Source organism: Diadema antillarum, unplaced genomic scaffold (genome assembly GCF_040938485.1).
Source record: "Diadema antillarum isolate AM-2024a unplaced genomic scaffold, OU_Dant_1.0 seq00000462_RagTag, whole genome shotgun sequence".
Classification (NCBI taxonomy): Eukaryota; Metazoa; Echinodermata; class Echinoidea; order Diadematoida; family Diadematidae; genus Diadema; species Diadema antillarum.
In genome coordinates, this window is record NW_027271433.1 from 737336 (window position 1) to 746168 (window position 8833).

The following is an 8833-nucleotide window of genomic DNA, read 5'->3' on the forward strand; positions in this document are numbered from 1 at the left end:
TAGCTGATGCTTTACATCTTTATTTTTTTTAGAATGGACATAATCTTGTCACAATACTCCCACATCTCAAAATAAATTTTATGAATTCCTTGCATTACACAAATTCTTTTCTGACCCGGTTAAACTTGTGAGTAAAAAGATATTATTATAAATTTGGAGAGTAAAAGAAGTACAAGACCAGATGGTAATGATAATGCTATTTCAAATAGTATATTTGAGAATATTGATGAACCTTTATGTATCTTTAAATAATGATTTAGTCCCGTTGCCCATGTAATTTCATTTTACACTAGTTATACATTGTCCACTAAGAAAGGTAACAAAGAAAATATTTGCATTATAGACCTACAATCTTTGTTGCCTCTCAACTCTTAGAAAATTTTCTTTACACAGAACTCAAATTTTCCAAATTCTGTAAAATCATTTCCGATCACAATTAGAATTTTGGAAAGAACCCGCCACCTCTCAAGCAATAATTTTTTCACTCATTGAAAAAGTGGCTAAAGCTATAGGTGTTGACAGGTTTCATCACACAGTGAGTGTCTTTCTGGACCTCTATAAGGCCTACCATAAGGTTGTTCATAAAACATTACTTTAGAAATTGTGTCACTGTGGAATTATTGACAGGGCCTTGAATTTGTTCAGGAGCTTCCTTTTTACATAAATTAATTTGGACAGTGCTCAAAATATTTACTTCGTAACTGTGAACGGATCACCAAATATGTCAGGCTTGACAAATTCCCGGGTCTAAAGTTCGTCGTTTCTTTATCAAGTTCTGGTATAAACTGGTTTGTGTTTGAACAGGGGATCTACTACATGTAAGTTTCATTTATCTTCAACTAGGACTATTTTTCACATACAATGTAATTTATATTTGCATTCGCTGACCCATCACTGGAATAATCTCTGTGATAGTTTAAAAGTGTCCCAAAGTTTAAGTTCTTTCTTAATCAATTTGAAGAACTAATCATAGGGATTTATCCAGGGTGCTTGTTTAGAATTACTAGCAGTTGTCATGGATTGTCTAAGTTTGTTTCGTAATTCCGCTTTTCATTGTATAACAGTACGGTGCATCATTTCAAGTCATGTGGTGAGAGGGGGTGGACTATATCCCCGAGCATTGTTTTTTTTTTTTTTTTTTGATAATTCTTGCCCATTTCCAGCCGATTGTTTCCTTTTATGTATTCTAAATTTTATCTGAATACACTGGCCCAGTCAGCTTGGAAATGAAATTTGTTCTCCGAATATGAAGAAATGACTTGGCGAAACAATTTTTTGAAGGTATAAAATTATACAATGCCTTGCTGCTTAGATCCATTATACAAATTGGATTACTCTTTTTTTTTTTAAACACACTCATTCGACATATGCATACACAATACATTTTCTTTTCTAATATAACTAATATTTCTTTACTTATCATGTTGATCCACACCAATGGTATTGCTTTTTTAATATTGCATATTATAATCAAAAATTGCGTACATTTTTTTCTTTCGAAATTAATTTTCGACATAATGTATTCCAAAGATCGGACACCTTTTATTGTTATTGCCACTTTCATACCAATCTTTATGAAACAGCAAATGCTTATCAAACAATAGGAGTTTGTTATGCCAAACAATCTGCTTAAAACATCAGTTGACTCACTGTTTCCTGTGTTGATATATTTCGTTGTGGTTCAATACCGTATTTGTTCCCATGCCTGTTAAATTTCAGTTGATATTGATGACGTAACGAAAGGTTTCTATATTGGGAAATCGGGCGAGTTTCAGTATGCATAATACGTATGGGTAGAAATCACTGATCTCTGCCCTATACGGAAGAACAAGATCCATAATGGAAATGAACTGCTTGGTGAAGGTCCGCGCTCTCAGAGTGCTTCTCTAGTTGTATATTGTCATGTAATTTTTGCGTTCAACTTCTGCAGAATATTAGTGTTTTTGATGTAGTCAAGGCGCTAATTCCTGTCAGGGGCTTAATTAAGGAGTTCGTTCAACCCACCCCGCAGAAAAGGTTTGACCACACAGCGTGGTAAATGGGACCTCCATGAATACCCCCAGGTAGTATGTGATTCAAAATTGTGGTATCAATAAAATTTTACAGGCCACTTTTCATTATTTTTTGTTGGAACAAACGTAAAAACGTCTGCGCAAGCCAAGACTACTACACGCACCACTGTCACTTGCAGGAAGCTCTATGGGACGTACAGTGCCAGTGGCGCGTGTAGTAGTCTTGACGCAGACTTTTTCGACCAAAAAAGGGTATGTGCCTGCAAACTAACGGAGCTGCCACACCTTGCCGGGTAAGCTACGCCGGCTTGTAACGAGTAGGGATTTTCCAGCACGCAGGAGAATTTTCTGCGGGCGGACAAGGATGTTGGCGAGTTCTGTACTTGCGTCTTACCTGCTAGACGCGTGCTACTTTCCTGTTACTTACGTGTATTCCGTGTGACCTGCGTGAAAGCTTCGAAACCGACCCGATTTCAGTTACGAGCGACATACGGGGACTGCGAAGTACCTGCGTGGGAGTTGCCTGCGAAGTCTGCCACTAAGGGCCTCTTACTTGTGTTCTGCGTGTACATCTGCGGGCAAACCCCCGCGACTTACCCGGAACAAGTTTTGAGCATGCTCAAGGCCTTGTCAAAAAAAAAAAAAAAAAATAGCTACCCGCAGCTCACTGCAGTTGGCCCCCACCTGGCAGTACCTACTTATCTGGTATCTCGCCAGTAGTTGCCCGGAGGTGCGGACGCCAGTCCGATACATTGACCCGCAGCCAAGTTTTGAGCATGACCAAAATATTTTCCGAGTGAGTTGCGGAGATTGCCCGCAGAGGTCCACGCAGAACACCAGTAGGAGGCCTGTAGCTATTGCCAGTCGCATGCAGTTGACCCGCTTGAAGTACGTAAGTCGCCCGTGGATTTGTGCAAATCGAATTCCTTTAGAAGGATTCCTTCACCAAGTTGTCAGCCCTCATTCGCCACCCATGCGCCTGACACGCAGATCATGGAATGCACTTAAGACGAACGTAAGTAGCACGGGTCCACCATGTAGGACGCACGTGAAACTCGCCCAATGCCTTGTCCGCCCGCAAAAATTGTCCTGCGTGCAGGAAAATCCCCACAAGTAACAAGCCCGCGTAGCTTGCCCGGAAAGGTGTGTCAGGGCCTAAACTTGAATGGGGGTAAATAGGACTTGCGGGCGCAACTCCGGGTAACTACGGGCAAGATTCATACTAGGTACTGTCATGTGCGGGTTATCTGCGGGGACTTCCGTAGTCGTTTATAATTTTGCCACAGCAAAGTAGGATAAAGTGAAAAATAAGATATCTAGAATCCAGACAGATTTGTTTCTTTTGCCTTTCGTGCACATCACCTTTTGTAGATCGGATCTTAAACTACCTACCTCAACACTATAAGTATGACTGGATAAAAGGGAAAGGACCCCCAAGATTTTTCCCTCATTCTCTCCTTAGCATTAATTCATTACTGCACATGTTGATACAAATTTATATATTTATCATGATTTTTCATTTTATTCTATTACTTTTTTTTTTACAATAGCTTACGAACACAAAAGTACGATTTTAATTCTTTTGATGGATAATACAGCGTACGTGTATATTCCTTCTTTAGAAAGGAATTTATCTGCATTCTTGAATAAACTTCCTTTAAGAACATGAACAATCAATTGCTTTCCTCTACTCTTCTCCAAGGTTGTTTCGAATAACCATCGCTCTGTAAACACTCAAAAGAGCTAACATTAGAATATCATTGGCTTTGCTCTCTGTATTCACATATATTTTTAAGGGGAATTTGTGTCCATACATTGCTAAAAACTACATTTGCCTGTACTTTGAAGTTAAATTTGTGTTGAAAGTACGACGGATGCAACTTTTTCATGCATTTTACTATTCGAAATGATATCTTCTTTTCAATGGCTGTTTTCTCAAATTGTGTTTTTAAATGCCTTTGTTCACAAGTTTTGCTGTAACTTGAGAATGCCTCAACATTTTCTTCCCATATGTGGTACACTTATGCAGAAGGGCTTGCTTATTGAGCTTTTTGAAATTATGGGCTTTAGTTTTTAAGTTATTGACAGTTGAATCCTGATTGGATAATACTGGTTGCCATGGCAACAGGAGAAAACTTTTTTTAACAATAATTAATTTTTTTTATTGCATCTATCTACAAAGCAGGTTAATAACACAAAGTTTTAAGGGCTTTAGATTGACCAAGAAATATCCTGGAAAACTCATGTTAATTTTGTAAGTAAAATTTTGTCTAGAAATATTGGGATTTTGAATAAGCTCAAACATTTCTTTCCTGTTCATATTTTGCAGAGTATATATTCTTGTTTAATATCTCCACACTTCAATTATGGAATTTTGGCGTGGGGAAATGCAATTCACTTATTACTAGATTCCCTTCTCCGTATTCAAAAGCGTGCAATAAGAATCATAAACCACACCGGATATTTTGCCCATACCAATTGTTTTTTCCATCAAAACAGAATTCTGAAAATTTCAGACTTATTTTATTATAATCTCGGAATTTTCATGTATAAACTAACAACTAATGAATTACCATCTGTTTTTATCCACATGTTCAAAAGGAATCGTTCTATCCACTGTTATCCCACTCGCCAGAGTGACGCCTATCACCTTCCCCGTACTCGCGCTATTTTTGCAAAGAAGACAATTATATTTACTGGACCCAGATATTGGAATTATCTCCCTCTAGATATCACTTCTTCCTTATCTTTATTCACCTTCAAACGCAAATTAAAACAGTTATTACTTAGTGGATACACACTACCAAGCCTTTAGCAACCTTTTTATGCTCCCAGTCTTTTGTCCTTGTCCGCAGCACCAAGTTATTCAAGTGATTTCATGGTACCGATACATCTTTTAATAATATAGCATTTTTGTTATTCAAACACTGCGAGATTTGTATGCAGTCTGGTTTGTGCGATATCTATGTGGTTCATTAGTTTATTACTCATCGATTGTTTGTACTGGTGTAATTTTAGTTGGTCAAGACAAACATATCCGTTCTCCGTGTAAAATTATATGCCTATGAACTCGGGAACCTACAGTTTTACAAGCTTTAAAGCTTTTATGTAGGCCCCATCATATTTCTTATACTTACTAGTGACATTTTCATACGATGTGACTATGTACATTTGTGTCAAGTATATTTTATTTTTATTTTTCTTCTACAATCAAAAGACATGATTGTATATATTTTGTACTCTTGTTTTGTTGTCAATAATTTTGTAATGTCATCATTGAGAAAATGGAAATATGAAATAAATTTGAACTGAACTGAACAAAAAAATATAAAAAACACCAAAAGTTTGCAGCAGTAGGAGGCATTTTTGGGGTTACCAATCACTTGTAGGCATCTGGTTACCATGGTAACCATGCACAATATTATGCCTTACAATGTATCCCATTGTATTGCTGACATCTCTACCAACATGTACATGTATGGTATTATGGAGTTTTGATGAATTATTCATGAAATAAATGCAAAAAACTGTGATTATTTTTGTCATTCTCATTGCCAAGCGTCACCCACCGTAGTCTAGTTTCTAGCCGTTTTTATTTCGTCTTTATTTCTCCGAGTTGCAGCTTGTGTATGGGTAGAAGCCTGCTGTATTGCGCAAAGCCGAGTGAGGGCGCATACCCAGTGATTGCGACGCCCGAAAAAAAAGACGGTTCTGGGGTCGCAATCACTGGGTAAGGGCCCTCACTCGGCTTGCTGCAACTCGGAGAAAATAAAGACGAAATAAAAACGGCTAGAAACTATACTACACTGACCCCAGATTGGCGTGAAAAGTTAGTTTGCAGGCAAAAACCCTTGTTTGTCGAAGAAAAAAGTCTGCGTGCTCAAAGACTACTACACGCACCACTGGCACTGGCGCCTGTAGCAGTGCCAGTGGTGCGTGTAGTAGTCTTGTTGCGCGCAGACTCTTTTTTCGAACAGTAAGGTTTTGTCTCAACTAAAGTGGCCTGTAAAATTTTATTGATACCACAATTTGGAATCACATACTACCTAGGGGGATTCCAGAGGGTCCAACCGACCACCCCATGCAGTCAAACCTTTTCTGCGGGGTGGGTTGAACGAAGTCGTTTTTTCTGGGTCTCTGCGCCTTGACTAATGGAAATGAAAGATAAATGAATGAATATTAATTAGTGGTGGTTCTGCATTTTTATCTTTGTCATGTTTACAGAACAAAAAGATCTCAGTAAAATCGTGCTTGGGATATGGCTGGTGTTGCGTCTTATGTTTGTAGTGGCAGGGATATTTCTGGTGATTGGAATACTGCTGCAGACATACTACCCAGAATTCTTGCGAGCAGGTAATGTATTTATGCCATATCAGAAAGTCTATTCTCTCATTTTCCTCATCTTCTGAGTTTTTTTTCAATTCTTCTTGTTAATGTCCCTCCGAAATTTGGTGTTGTGGCCTTGGTGAATTATGTTGACGATTCATGCTGAAATGGAATGAAGGCTATTACTTTTGTGAATTTAGAATGAGGTTTCCAACGTCTACAGTGTCAAGAATGTCTTAATAGTTAGCATATGCTTAAAACACAACATGGTATTTGGGAGGACCATATAAAAGAACGACAGCATTTTAATAGTGACGGCCATTCTCTCGGAGGTCTACCGATCCGAATATTGCCTTAGCCTATATTATTTTTTGCAACATCTCGTGGTTATCATTACTCTGCTGCAAAAGTTATTTCAAATATTTGATCAAAAACGTTCTTTTTTGTACACTCAAATTTATTCTTACAATTCCGATGATAACAGACTGTTAAGAACAAATATGAATGAAAAATAAGAATCTTTGCAACTGTAAACATTAGTCATGTTAATTTGGACGGCCTGGATAGGAAACTCCATGAAAAACTGTGATGTGTGTGTGTGTGTGTGTGTGCGCGCGCGCATGTGTATACGTATATGTACATATTGTATGTATATTGATGTATTTATTCTTTTATTCATTTATTGCGGAACAACTTCCACAAATTCGTAGTACTGGCTCGGATTTTATACTGGAAGAAGCCACAGATTGCGAAGCCCAATAAGCCTGTAGAACACACAGGTAAGACAATGCCATTCATTGTGTGTGTAGGTCCTATGTGTGTTTGGTCTAGTTGTTGCTTGCATTTCATGATTTAAATTGCACATTTTATCAAGACAGTGATTACTGTACTGATATTTGGAATTACTTATCTAGAGTAATATTCTCTTCACTTTGACTTCTGTTTTTCAATTCTACATATCCGCGTTTATGAAAAATCACGAAAGGGGGGGGGGGGGCATAAATTTTGCAGTCCAGAGATAGGAGATGCTTGCAAAGGGAGGGAAAGAGCATATGCATACCGGAAAGGGGGGGGGGGGGGGTTGTCAGAGAAAGCTGGGTTTAGGTGAGGTGCTAGTGTTTACAACTGATTGAGTCAACTATTTGGCGATCGATCATAATGTCGTCTGGTTACATTCCCTGTGTTACGAGGACTTTAGAATCGACACTATTCTATGGTCGTTTATTGCTCTCTGAGCGAAGGCTCAAGTGAGCTACTAGTATTGCGATCACTCATCGTTCGGCGTCCGTCGTGTGCAAACTTTGTTACATTTTCATCTTCTTTAAAATTCTATGACGGATTCTCACAAAACTTGGCAGGTAGCATCCCTATAGGGGAATAGGATCTCAATTTGTTCCAATAGATACCACCCAATTAAAGAATCTTTAAAAATCTTTCCCTATAGAACCAAATGTAATAGCTAAGTTAGTACATTGATGAATATACACTCAGCAATAAAAGAAAGTAAACACTTTCTTCGAGATCATCTTTCTCATAGACTATTTGGCTAATAATGGTGATTCATATACCATGTTTAAGGTAATTCATTTGGCTATAAACCTAGTACGGTAATAAAAAGGGAAACTTTACGCATGAGCGAACACATTCGTTTTCCACGGCACAAAAGTAAAAATTGCAAAAATGGACAAGTTGTTAGGCGTTTATGTATATGCTCTTCCATGTAACAATGCGAACAATGCGGAATTGAAAAATCTTCTGTCAAATCCATAGTCAAAAGACATAAGAGAAAAAGTAACGGTAACAAAGAAGGTTAAATTTGAAGCGTTTTTCCAAATAAAGAAAATTTGAAACACTATTTGTTTCCTAAATTTGTTTCATGCATTCTTAAATTCCTTAACTAAAACGTGAAATGAAGAAATTCCGTCGTTTTTATCACCTTTGCGGCTTACTTCCTATGTCATTTAAAGTTTGGATTGATAAAAAATTCAGTATCCTCACTATGTTTTTGTTTTATAATATAAAGAGGAACGAGGGAACGGAAACTTATTTCTGCTATTTCATTCATATCTCTCATTGCGTTAAATTGGTATTTTGTTATCATTGCTATCTTGGAGGGCATTTGAAATAAATTCTAATATTTCAATTTTTGCAATTTTTACTTTTCTGCCTTGGAGGACAAAAACATGAATCTTTTCACTCATGCGTAAAGTTTCCCTTTGTTTAAACCTACCAGGTTGATAGCCAATTAAATAATCTTAATATGGTATATGACACAATGATTTTCATGAAAATCTTCGATGAAAAATATTAACTGGAAAAAGTGTTTACTTTCTTTTCTTGCTGAGTGTAGTTTTATTTTTTTAACCAACTTTTACCATGTCCTGAGAGCGGAAAGGGTGTTAGCCGATTATTTTGATGCAGGGACGGTGTCCGGAACGCGAAAGTCCGTGACGCCAAAATTCCGGAAAACAGTCCACGCCAGGAGGTACAGTCGC

At 37.7% G+C, this 8833-nt stretch overlaps 1 long non-coding RNA gene across 1 annotated transcript; it reads left to right on the forward strand.

Annotated features, from left to right (window-relative positions):
* Nucleotides 1–6243: 6243 nt before the first annotated feature.
* Nucleotides 6244–8831, forward strand: LOC139733147 (uncharacterized). Its single transcript, XR_011711064.1, has 3 exons — nucleotides 6244–6365; nucleotides 7049–7117; nucleotides 8760–8831. It is a non-coding gene; the product is annotated as an uncharacterized lncRNA (long non-coding RNA).
* Nucleotides 8832–8833: the final 2 nt, after the last annotated feature.